Genomic DNA, 13,445 nt, shown 5'->3' with positions numbered 1-13,445 from the left:
AAGTGAATATATCTATTGGGTGATCATGTGAGTGGGGTCCTTTGTACTTCCTATCTAATGGATAGAACACATCTATACATTGATCATGTGAATGTGGTCCTTTGTACTTTATATCTAATGGATAGAGCACATCAATACATTGATCATGTGAGTGGGGTCCTTTGTACTTCCTATCTAATGGATAGAACACATCAATACATTGATCATGTGAGTGGGGTCCTTTGTACTTCCTATCTAATGGATAGAACACATCTATACATTGATCATGTGAGTGGGGTCCTTTGTACTTCCTATCTAATGGATAGAACACATCAATACATTGGCCATGTGAGTGGGGTCCTTTGTACTTCCTATCTAATGGATAGAACACATCAATACATTGGCCATGAGTAGTAATGGCTCCATAAAGGAAGAGTCAAGGATTCCTCTGTAACACTCAGAATGGCCTGGGACTCACTACATATCCCTGGCTGAACTTGAACTTGAGGCAATTCTCCTGCCTCAGCTTCTCCAGTACTGGGACTACAGGCACATGCTAACATGCCCAGCTTTACATTCATTAATTTTGTTTAGAAATTTAAATTAGTAGAAGCTGTTGAATTCTACCCCTTTCCCAAAATGTCCCCAATAAAGGACAAGACCAAAGAAGCTGCATGCTTTGCAATCCCCGAGACCATGATGATTGGCCCTGGAGATCCTGGCCAATAAGGGATCTATCTTAACTTCTCCATTACTGTAAACTTCTGATCCATTGCCCAAATTCTTGCCTTCATCGTAAAATCTTCTACGAGTGTATTACATCAAAGATGTTAAGAACATGAATGGCAACCATATAAATCTCCATACATACTAAAGCAAAAGATAAAGGCCTTGCCAAGACATTTAAATTGGAGTAACCTGTTACATATTTACTGAGACTAGCCCAGGATGGATCTTTAGACGATAGATTAAGTAGACGTTTCATATCTCATGACAGTTTCTAAATAATTGTTGAAATAGATACATCTCTTCCCATACCGTTTTGAATTCCAGTACAACAAACAAGTCTCTAGAACTCTCCATCTTTTCTTAGGCCTTACCTGTTCTTTACACATTTTCAGCTTGATATCTTATCCCATGAAGCCGGTGACCATATGGAGAACACACTTCTCATAGTTGCTCTCCAAAGCACCTCAACTGCTTTTTTAATATACATACTTTTGAACATAAACTACCCTGAAAAGTCATGCATATCTGTGCCCCATTCTGGTGACAATTACAGCTTATTTTTGTTGGCTTATGATTTGGAGCCCCACATCAGTTTAAGTAGGTCCCCTCTTGAAAGTGATACCCTAGACCACAACCTAGCTGGCATCACACTGGTACCAGATGTCCCTATTGGGTGATGACAATTCCTCACGCACCATCACCTTATTTCCTTACGCAAAGACGTTGTCCTTGAAAATGCTTTGCCTTCTATGTCAGAGATGACTTTACTCAGACACTAAAGCTGTCATCCATAGACAGATTCTCCTAACATACATGATGAATACAGAATACCCCACCCATCCTTTGATAATATGATTCCACTACATTTTGTAATCCTATTCATTTTATTTCCAGGTCATAATTCTTATTCTCTGATAAAACATACACTTTGTGTTGCCATGCTTAAAGACGAATCTGATAGAAATTACTAAAATTAATGGAGGTTATGGTTGTCCAGGAAGTCTCCTCCTCACATCAGTCAGTGCTGTGAGTTCTTAAAGAAAGAAGCCTATCCTTCAGCCTCATGTTGGTCTACTCTTTAGCTTTCTTTCTTTTTTCTTTTTTTCTGTTTTCTGAGACAGGGTTTCACTGTGGCTTTGGAGGCTGTCCTGGAACTCACTCTGTAGACCAGGCTGGCCTCAAACTCACAGAGATCTGCCTGCCTCTGCCTCCCGAGTGCTGGGATTGAAGGCGTGTGCCACCACCACCGACTTCTCTTCAGCTTTCTAAGCCTGATCTCCACAGCCATGAACTGACCTTGGTCGAGTACACCACCTCCTTATAATGAGTACATTCTCCACCAAATAATGGCCCCAGATGATGTCCACAAGCAATTTATCCACTTTTCCTGGTTGCCTCCTCTGCTTGTTTACTATGCTGAAGCCATACCCAAGTGTTCACACTGTTCAAATTAGGGTTTCTCACAATTGGCATCCCACCAAGGGACTTGTCCATTTATGTCAATCCAAGAATTCCGGGAAAGTGCGTAGTATTTATTCATATCAGTAGTATTTCCCACAGCCCTGGAAGTTAGCATCATTTTCATAAGCTTTGTTCTGTTGACAGCACAACTACCTACTAGCACTGGGGACGATTTCAGATAGTGTTCAAAGGCTGAATAATGCAATACGTTTAATGCAACAAGCACACAACTAGTCCAAATTGTAATGGGTAATGTTGATCCTTGCTTCTTTACTAGCAATAGAAATATGGGCTTATGTTACCCAGCATACATCAGACCATGTGTACATGAAGCTGAACAAACACAGGAATAGCTATGAGGAAAGTTCAACAACAGAGATAGCTGTAAACTACAATCTTACAACGGAGTCTCTCAAATTCAGAGGTTTACTGCTGATACAATGGGCTACTTGGTTGAAGAACAGGTCTGAACACTCAATGTATGTCTAGTAAGGCATTTTTCTCATTTTTACCACTGTCAAAGTTGACCTCATATGGCCAAACCAAGATGCCTTCAACACTGTCCAAACCATGTAACAAATTTTGTCCATTTCAATTAGTACTTTTATGTTAAGGCATCATGGGATGACGTTCACTGAACATTTACTGATGTTTTCTTTTTCTTGACACATTAGTTCTCTGCTTGTAATCACAGGACAGTAAGCAGACACAACGAAATCCCTAGGTAAGCTGGTATCCAGACTAGTCATAGCAGTGAGGTCAAGACATTCTACCTCAAGGAGGACAGTAATTGAGGAAGACACTCAACAGCAGCCTAGGTGTCCACATGCATATGAACCCATGTACATGTACACCCACACACACATGTGCCCATGCAATGCAAATATATGGAGAAGTAAAAATAAATAAATAAATAAATAAATTCAATGAAAAGGAAGAACAAAATGACCAGAGAAGAGTATCTTCAGCAGAATGGCAGGGCAGGAACACTCTGGTATCTCCTAGATCCACCGAAATCTGCCCTGAATCTAAAAGACACAAGTTACCACCATAAATACCTCATAAGTTTGGATGCTAGTTTTGATGCTCCTTCTGCCAGCACGATGAATGATTCGGTTGAATCATTCTACAAGCTATGTGGACCTATCTGGAGAATGTCCCTGAACCCATCTTTTCTATAGGGGCTTCCCCGTCATTTTTCCATACTTCTTAGTTGATGTGTTCTGATGTTGCCAGGAAATACTGCAAATATGGCTACCAGGTGTCTATTACAAATAAAGAATGCATATGAGTCTCACAGTAACTAATATGCAAACCATGATGACAGCTAGAATGTCTCAAGCCAAGGGCCTGCCGTGGTGCTTTGCTGAATGCAGTGGTGGCAGATTGTCTGCTTTGGATTTGAGACAGGTTTTCTGTAGATGATGGTTACAGGAGAAGCCAGGCTGTGCAATATGGAATAAATACTCACACATTTCATATTCAAATGTCCTTATATGGCCCCAAAGATCAAGAACATCCAAAACCAAAAAACAAAAATCCATCCAAGATATCCCTAAGAGACCAGAATAAGGTGGCCAACATAAAAGCATTGAGGATAAATGATCAGCCTGATGATTCAAAACTAACTGCTCATGCAAAGCTCAGTGAACTTCAAGAAATCAGAAGCAGCTTAGAAATGTATCAGATAAATTTAATAGAGGCTGATACAATTTTAAAAGTCAAACAGACTTGTGATGCCCGTATCTCAGCTTCTTGAGATTGGGGTTGTTCCCTCCCCAGATCAGTGTTTTCTCTTTTCCTTTTTAGACTCTATCGATTATTGGAATTACAGTCCCTCTAGCTTCTATCTTTCTGTTCTGTGCAGACCAGAGTGGATGGCCATGTAGACCTGGTTATCCCACATGGTAGAACATCAGCACTCCTTTATTTCAACATTGTCACATCTTATTTCTTCATCATTTTTGAAATGTCATCATCCCTGTATCTAATTATCTCATGGAAAACACCCCACAACAATGTCTTCAGCCTTTGTATATTCAATACTAATCTTTATGTCAGGTTATTTCACTTCAATATTCTAGCATGTTGAATTTAAGTTTAGGCTGTACATTTTCAAGGGCAGCTATTTACATAGAATCCATGAAGTGTGGATATTGACACATATAATATATGCTTATCTCAGAAAAAATGTTGGTTATTGTCTGCTTCCTGACAGAGAACTGGCTTTGATTCCCGAACTAGTGACAGTTTTTGCCCGATTCTAGTAACTGGACTTCTGCTTTGTCCATGTGCCTCATGACAAAGTCTTTGTCATTCACCAGTTCCAGGAATTGTGATACCGTGTGAGACGCTTGAATTTCATTTGCTGTCTTGATTTTCTTTCCTTGTCAACGCCTGCTTCAAGACAGGAGAACTTACCTCTCAACAATTGTTTGCAGATAAAGAACGTAAAGTGACAAGGAAGATACTGAAGATAAACATGATATGATAATATATGCTCAGAATTCTTTCAGCGGTGACTGTGGCTGCAGTATGGAAAAGTGGAAGTGTTCAAATGTGGACATAACACCACCAATCAAGTAGTTCATAGAGTTTAGCGACAGATGAAATGTGGTAGAGATGGGGGGATACAGTTGAAAAAAAGCTTCACCAATGTTTACTTGTTATAGGAAATAAACTATTAATAAACAAAATATATTCAAGTGTCAATAATGGCCACTATGTTGTGCCCCTAAATTACAACTGATCCAGCTATATGTACTTGAAATACAAGAACAAAATACATAGATAATGTAAAATATATCTTGATAGTATAAAAGACACCAATTAAAGGCCATTAAAGAGAAGGGAATTCAAAAATGTAGAATGAACAAGTGAATTGTCTTAGAGAGACTCTATCTCAAAAAAAATTGAGCGTGTGAGAGTTGGAAGTCTGTTTGAGTCATCCAACAGGAATCAATGGGCAGTCCTCTCTCTTTCGTTCCCACCTGCAAGTGCCTGGCACTCATGCTCATGCAGTCTGGACAGGTGACCTGGGCTGGGTGACTGTGGCCTGAGTAGGCTGACACGTAGTTCCTGCTACACTCGCCCTTCTGTTGGGTGAGAGTGTGCAGCAGTTCCCTTTCCTGTCGTCCTTGGAAGCGCCTTACCTCATTTCTCCACAATATGTATCCCATGCTCTGCTCCTGGCTCTTCACATAGTGTACTGTGCTAGCTTCCCTTGTGTCTCGCTTGACCAACATATCTGAACACTTGAACTCAGCTCTCCTCCTCACCAGGGTTGTCTTAGAGAGTGGCTATCTTAATAAGAAGACACTAAGCACTGGGTTGCTAATCATCACAGGAACACCTCCAAGTTCAAAGGGGTTTCCTGTGTGGAACGAACCTGGCTAGGGCTCACAGAGCCAAAAGTCTACTTGTTAGGATGGAGCCATATTTAGTGGAAGCATACCATAGGCATCCATGGCCATATTCCTGAGGGCCTTACGAGGGTGTCACTAGAGTTTAGACACTCTGTTAGGGGGGAATAGCCTGATGTATAAGATCCAGAATGGTCCAGCCCCAAATTCAAGAAAATAAAAGGAAGCAGAAGACAATAGTCAATGTGTTGAATGATCTTGATATAGCGAGTGAAATCAAGACAGAAAAGTCTTTAGGATTTGTGAATTTGTTAAGAAGAGTCCTGCTAGTGATTTTTAAATATATTTCCTATGATCTATGTGTAAATGACATAGTAGCGACTGTGGTGATGACAGCTGAACCACAGACAGAAGGCACAGGCAGGGACCCAGCTCAGTATTTAATATCATTTCTAGCTGCTTCTTTGTGTCATTTTCCCCAGTAGAGATCACTACCCAAGAAAGGAGCAGAGAGCTTGCCTCACACATCTTCCCCATCATTGCTCAACAATGTATAATTCTTACTAACTCCACTTACACTGCACCCTTGATGAGAATTGACTACTTCTGATTTTCTGATCCACCAGTATTTATTTTAGACGTGACTCCTCTCTGCTGGCTTCCTAACAGGAATGGTGTTGGTGGTTTGTTCTACTCTTAACTAACCCCTGCAATTGCCAGGACCAGAGCCAGTAAGAATCTGAGCAAAGAGTAAAATCTGAGTAAATGGAAAGTCAGTGTTTCCAGGAAGTAGGATGTATCTTAAAGCAATGTTAACTGCTAGCTTGTTCTGAATTAGAAATTTTAGACAAGAAAATCATTGTTTGTTAAAACTTCTCTTCATTCTTTGACAGATGTAAACAATGTGTTGTGATGATATCCACTCCTAACTCCTCCCCATCAATGCTGGCAAGACCCCCCATCCCCTTTCACACCCTCCCCCTTTCTCTTTTTTCTTTCCTTCCTTCCTTTCTTCTCTTTCTCTCTGTATCTCTCTGTGTGCCTCTGTCTTTCTCTGTAACCCAGAGTCTAGTTAGCATTGTCTGTTGGAATGCTGACTGATCTTGTTGACTTGGTCTTGCCTTGGTTACCATAGCTTCAGTGAGTTCTTGGGTGTAATGGTCATGTCATGGGAGCTGGGGATTTGAACTCAAGTGCTTGTACATGTGCAATAATCACACTTACCTGCTGAGCCACCACCCCAACCTTGCTTTTGTGTTTTCTTTGAGATGGAATTTTCTTTAGGGGCATATTCATATATTTATTCTTCAGATTAGTTAACAATGTTTCGTTAATTCTTCCTTGCAACTGTGAGAAACATGAAACATAGGACTCCTGCCACCAAAGGATTAAATATCTTATTTGGAACTTGAATGATCATAAATAATATGATAAGATATTGTTACTTTCCTTACAATTCAAAGAAAATTCTACTTCAGTAGTGGCATAGAGCCCCATTTTAAACAACTCCAGGAAAAAGTAAATGACATAAGAATAATAGTAATGATGATGATGATAAACTCAGATATGTTTAAACTAGGGTCATTACAAATTGCCAGAGACTCCTCTGAAGTGGTGGACTTTCAACACATTTTGAAACAGTTTTCTGAACTACATGTTGGCTTTGGCAATGATTCCATGGCCCAACCTACACACTGCAAACACGCAATTTTCAATCTTTTTATTTGTGTCAGGTTTTTGCTGTGTAGCCCAGGCTGGTCTCAAACTCACAACTCTCTTGCCCTGGCTCCCAAGAGCTGGGATATACAAGTATATGCTAATGACCCAGCTGTAGTCTATCCAGTTTTAATTTAGGAACTGAAGATTTAAGCTTAAAGAAGAAAAGAGCTGGATATAAAAATATGACATCAAAAAGTAGATCCAGTCAACGGAGTGGCGACAGCAGGTAGACACAGCGAGTTGACCAGACAAAGAACCCATTTAGACTAGGGTAGAGGGAAGCTTTGAGTTTTAACACAGAAGTGGATGTGAACAGAGGGGTCAGCTGCAGTGATGATGCAAAGTGTTAGCACAGATGGCACACATGGACTTAGCAAAGCATGATGGGGCTGTGATTGTTCAAGACGGGAGATTGCTGGTGTGAACAGAGATCGCAGGAGGAAGAGACGTTTCAGAGATCATCTTAACTCCTTATAAGCAATGAAGTCTAAAACACAGTTATAGAAACTGCAAAGTGTTCGTTTGCAACCTGCAGCTCTTCATGCATAATCGAGAAAGCCCCATTCCTCCACCCCCAAACCCTACATCTCAGAGAATCTCCAACAAAAAAAGCCCAGTTCCACATTCCTAGCCCCTGCCTCAGCACTCCAGGTTTTGACCATACTTGGGCACAACCCAGCTGGTGGTGGACATGTCACCTCCCCTTGCCTACAGTCTATATCATCTCCTTGCTTTACTTTGGGCATGTGACTTGTACAGCCGCCATCTCTGGGACTGGAGAGTTCACCCAGGAGTAGCTTTGTACAAATAAACCTGTTCTACTTTTTCAATTTGACTTGATTTGACTTATTGTGTTGGCGGGGAATCCTATTATAAGGGTACAGAAAACCTATTGCAAAGTATTAGAACTTTTCTTTAAAGTTTTAAGAAAAAGTCAACTTATGCAAGGGACAGCACTTTCAGGTAGGAGGAAAGTGATCCTGGTAGTCCAAGAAGGCTGTGGGGAAGCAGCGTCAGTCAAGGGGGAGCCTCCAGCCTGTGGAGGTCAGGCAGGGAGAAGAGACTCCCAGCTGAAGCTGGGCAAGCCCTGCTGGAGCCACTGCCTCCAAGTCCCACAGCGGCTGAAGTGCAAGTGTGACAGCTTCCTAAGTTTCCCTTACTTGCAGCCTTCAGCAGTTTGACTGTGAGAAGGTAGGAAGATGCCCAGGGAAAAGGGAGAGGCCAGGGTAACAGGGAGGCACCCCCAGATGACCCCATGAGGCTAGGGAAGGGACAGTTACCCACCATCTGTGAAATTAGAACTTCAGGACATCTTCCTCCCCCCCACCCAGCAAATCCCACAATAAAACACCAGAGTTTGGATATGTAAAGGAAAGAGCCCTTCAGTTGTGGTGGTTTAAGCAAGCAGGGGATCTCTGTGAGTTGGAGGTCAGTATGGTTTACAAAGCCAGTTCCAGGACAGCCAGGATTTTTTCACAGAGAAGCACTGTCTCAAAACAAACAAAACACACACAAACAATAACAAAAAATTAAATCTTTAGTCTCTGGAACAAAGATAACATCCCATGTATAAAAAATATGGGCAAAGGGTAGGGAGCTCAGGTGCTTGTGGGACTCGGGTCAGCCTGTCTACTGGTCCTTACAGAGGATCCCTTCTTCTCTCAGGGGTCTGTCACCTGATTTGAGCCCTCTTTTAATCTTGCCACCCACTTAGGGCGCTAATAATGTGCTTCCTGCAGAGAGGAACACTGAGGCTAAAGTAGGTTAAATGTCTTTCTGAACTCTATGCTATGTAGAAGAATGGAAGCCTGCCATTTTGATTGCACCATTTTCATTTCTGTTTAAATATGCACCATTTTCATTTCCGTTTAAATATGCCAGGTCACCGTTAGAAAATGTGTATAAAAATCTTGGAACTTGGATGAGTCTAATTGCACAGTGGATTTCTGGCATGAAGATCACAAGCCCAGACAGAGACTAGAAACGTTTGATTAGACTGAAGAAGTCTGGAAAGAAGGGAAATCCACACTCCCAGCAATACTGAGATCCTTGAAGGACCAGTACCAACGGGCAAGGAAAACTGGGCAGGGTCCAGAGATCACTGTGCTGCCCATGCCTTAGGAGCGAGGACTTGGCTGCTGATGTGCAAGCAACAGCTTCCCCAACTTCCTTGTCTTCAGGCTTCAGCAGCTTGTCCGGGAGAAGCCTGCTCAGGAAGAAGACCGGATTATGGAAACAATGTCTTCTGTAGCAAGAAGGACAGTACATTAGGTCACAAGCACAGGTAATCTTACACTGAATTCCCAGAGCGGCACACGAACTTCGTGCCCATCCTTAAGTTTTTCCCTTATATTTGGTCAACACAGAGATGAGAGTTCTCACAGAGAGCTTTTCTTTAAAGGACATTTTGAGGGTAATGTCCTTCCCCTTTTAAAAGGCAGCTGAGGTTGGCAAAACCCGGGAATAACACATCCAGTCACTTGCTGAAAAGCTCAGCTTAAAATGAGTACAAAATGTTCACAGCACAAACTGTGCCTCATGTGTTTACTACTACATGTGCAAGTCAAAGATATTTAAGAATTGGTTCATACATATATATTCTAAGGAAACAAGTAGACTTTAAGTCAAGTAGGTATCAAAGACAAGATTTTTATTCCCACAAAATTTAGGATGGCCATTCAATGGAATACTTCAAGGGAAGAGGATGAAGAGGGACAAAGAGGGAATCATATTTTACTTGAAAATAAAAAAGCATGTATTTTAAATGTAAATATTAAAAAATAAACTTTACGAATCCTGTGGACTTGCTCATCCAATATTTGTGTTCAGAGACCCTCAGACAGTCTTCAGTACAATGGAAACCCAGGATGTTATTCCCTGACCAGATCTGCCAGATGATGGCCACCTTGGGGTCTTGATCTTAAATAATCGGTTTAGAGAGGGCAGAAGATGCAGACTGGAACCTTTAGACCACAGTGGAGCAGGTTCATGTGCCATCTTTGCTTGATGAGTGTAACTCTCACCCCTCGTGATGGAAACTTCCCTTTGCAGCAGAATACCCATCACAGAATACCACAACTGGCCAAAATACAGAGAACAACTGATCGTGTGGTGTCCAGCCTGAGTGGGAACATCGTCAGCCCAACTGTTACTCCTCAGACTCAGGGAACATTGTGGAAGAAGAAGGAAGGCAGAAAGGTTGTAAGAGCCAGAGGACCAGGAAGTGAGAGCATGTTCCTTAGAAATGACAGGGAAGCTGCATTCAATACTGGATCAACACGGAGGCCTAATCAAGACCTGAAAAGTGGTGAAACAATGACAAAATTAAGAGATGAACTAATGCGGAAGGGGGCGTCTCACTGGGCCCCACCTCTAGACGAAGAACTCAGGCAACTAATGATTACCAGAGAGGAAGAATTTCTCTTCTAGGGATGAGGTCATAACTGGTTATCCAATACCAACTGATTAGCCCTGAAGTCATGTACATACAAGCAGCACTGAATGCACTCAGCAATTTGTATTTATGTATATGTGCATGTACATGTAATAGAACAAAGCTGTGAGGTTGAGAGGCAGTAAGGGGAATTATGGGAGGGGTTGGAGGGGGAGGACACCAGAGGGATTGGAGGGAGGAAAAAGGAAAGAGGAAATAACGTAATTGTCTTTTAGTTATAATAGACAAATTACTAAGGAAAAAAGAGCGAGTCATGCATGTAAGGGATGTGCTCATTCTGTCCCAGATACAGGGTCAACAAGAGAACTGTACACCTGGAAATTATTACAGTTGTTACAATAAGGATTTTCATTAGATATGTAACACCAGGACTTGGTGTATGGTATTGCTCTTTATTAATTTCAAAATAAAGATTTATTTTCAAACTAGAAGCAGGACAGTGTGGTGTATGGGGTTAAGTGATTGAGCTTGTGTCTAACGTGTGAAAGGTGTTGAGTTTGAATGTAAAATCTGTGCTATTTCATAATTAAAGGTTACAAAATTATAATCATATCTTACACATGGCCACAGTATTGTACATACACTATTAAAATACAAGTGCAAATGGAGAAAGACAGTCTCACACGTTTTAAAAAGATTGAAATGATAAAATAGGAACTGAATTTTATTTTATGAGTGGCCTTTTGTTTTATGTTAAAAGTAAAAAATTTCTTCTTAAAGTAGCTTGTCACCCCTTCATTACTGGCATTCATTTATCAGTTATTATCAGATATTTAGTGAACATCCAGTAAATGTTATTTCCCAGAGCAGATATCATAAATTTATGGTTGAGAAAAACCCATAACACAAATCATTAATCACATCCATGTGGCATGAGTTTATTTTCTTTTTTTTAAATAAAAACTGAAATTATAGTAAATTATACCATTTCCCCCACTCTTTCCTCTCCCCAATCCCTCCCATGTGCCTCCTCCCCTGGTCTCTTTCTAACTCGTAGAATGTATAAACAGTTGACACAGTCTGTATAGTATTGCTTGTATTCGTTTTTTCAGGGTTCACTGTTTGGTAATGGATAACCAATTGGTTGTGCTCTTCCTCGAAGATTATTTTTCCCACTCTCAACATTCCTTAGTTTCTTACTGTTCTTTGTTTATGGCCGAGTCCTTGTGACTTTCCTCCCCACCTATGTTATCATGTCTACCGGTGTCCTTCTTGTTTAGGTCATGTTTAGGCAGTCATGCTGGTGACACTTCACAGGATGTAGTTTCTGACATTTCTAGTAGACACAATCTCACAGCAAACTACTGTTCCCCTGGCTCTTACCATCTTCTTGTCTCCTTTTCTGCAATTATCCCTGAGCCTTACTGTGTTATAGATGTATCCCTAGGGAATGGAATCCACAAATTTGCATTTTGATTGGTTTTGGTTTTCTGTAATGGTCTCTGTTTCAAAGAGATGTTTCCTTGATGAAGGGTGAGGAGTACACTTACCTGTAAATATAAGTACAAATATTTAGAATGCAATTAGGGACTATGCTGGTTTAGTACATTGGCAGTTGTAGTCTTGCAAGATCCCTAACTTCGCTAGCCCTGAGTAGTTGGCTAGGTTTCCAGTACTCTGCATGATTTTCCTCTTGTTGAGTGAGTTTTCAATCCAATTAGAGTGCTGTTGGTTACTGCCAAGGTATGTGTGCCACGACTGCATTCCCAGGTTACCCTGCTATGCTGGTCGTTGTTATGGTATATAGGTGTCATAGCTACAAACTGTGGGATGCTTTCCTCTTTTGGAAACTTGCATGACCCTTCTGATACTGTGAAAGCTAGTCCTCAGGAAGGAGGCTTTCAGATCAGATTCAGCTCAGGGGCTTCTGGGCCGTGTGTCTGAAGTAAATGTTATTTTCAGTAATAGGAACTTAACTTACACCACTGGGGGTGGGAACAAGCAAGGGTAGTAGCTATTGTCTATAATGGTCTATAAGTCTCTTGGATGGCCCTAATCAATAAGTCAAATGAGGGCTTCTTCTTCTTTTTTTTTTTTTTTTTTGGTTTTATGAGACAGGGTTTCTCTGTATTGTTTTGGAGGCTGTCAGTCCAGCCCGGCCTCGAACTCACAGAGATACACCTGCCTCTGCCTCCCGAGTGCTGGGATGAAAGGCGTGTGCCACCACCGCCCGGTGGAGGGCTTCTTCTTATGTAGCATTAGTTTGGTTTTTGATGGTGCTGTGTGTGGCCAGTTCTAGACATAGAAAATTAGCTCCACACTGAGTTAAATATAAAATAATGTAAATGGTGATTATTCAGAACAGGGAGGAAATATTTCGGTCATTGTCATGATCCAAACAAAGACACATCTGGGAAGGAGAAATCTCAGTTGAGCAATTGCCTCCATCAGTTGGGTCTGTAGGCACATCTGCGGGGCCATTTTCTTGATTGTTTTTTCATGTAGAAAGGTCTATCCCATTGTGAGCTCTACCGTTCCTGGGCAGGTATAAGAATGCAGATGTTGTAAAAGAGCAACACAGCTAGCTTATTCTCTTTATCATATCTGTAATTCATTCTTGTAATGGGATATGAAATGAACTGAGAATTGGGAGATTAAGCAAAATCTAGATATTCAACAAAATGTTCACTTACACAAACTTTTGTGTGCACTCACTACTCAGGTCTTTGGCTTAAATAATTTTAGTTAACTTTTGAGTACAATATAATTTCCTAAAATGTTGTGGATTGTCTCCATATACT

Source organism: Mesocricetus auratus, unplaced genomic scaffold (genome assembly GCF_017639785.1).
Source record: "Mesocricetus auratus isolate SY011 unplaced genomic scaffold, BCM_Maur_2.0 Super-Scaffold_100676, whole genome shotgun sequence".
NCBI classification, from domain to species: Eukaryota; Metazoa; Chordata; class Mammalia; order Rodentia; family Cricetidae; genus Mesocricetus; species Mesocricetus auratus.
Note: the sequence above shows the minus strand (reverse complement) of the source record.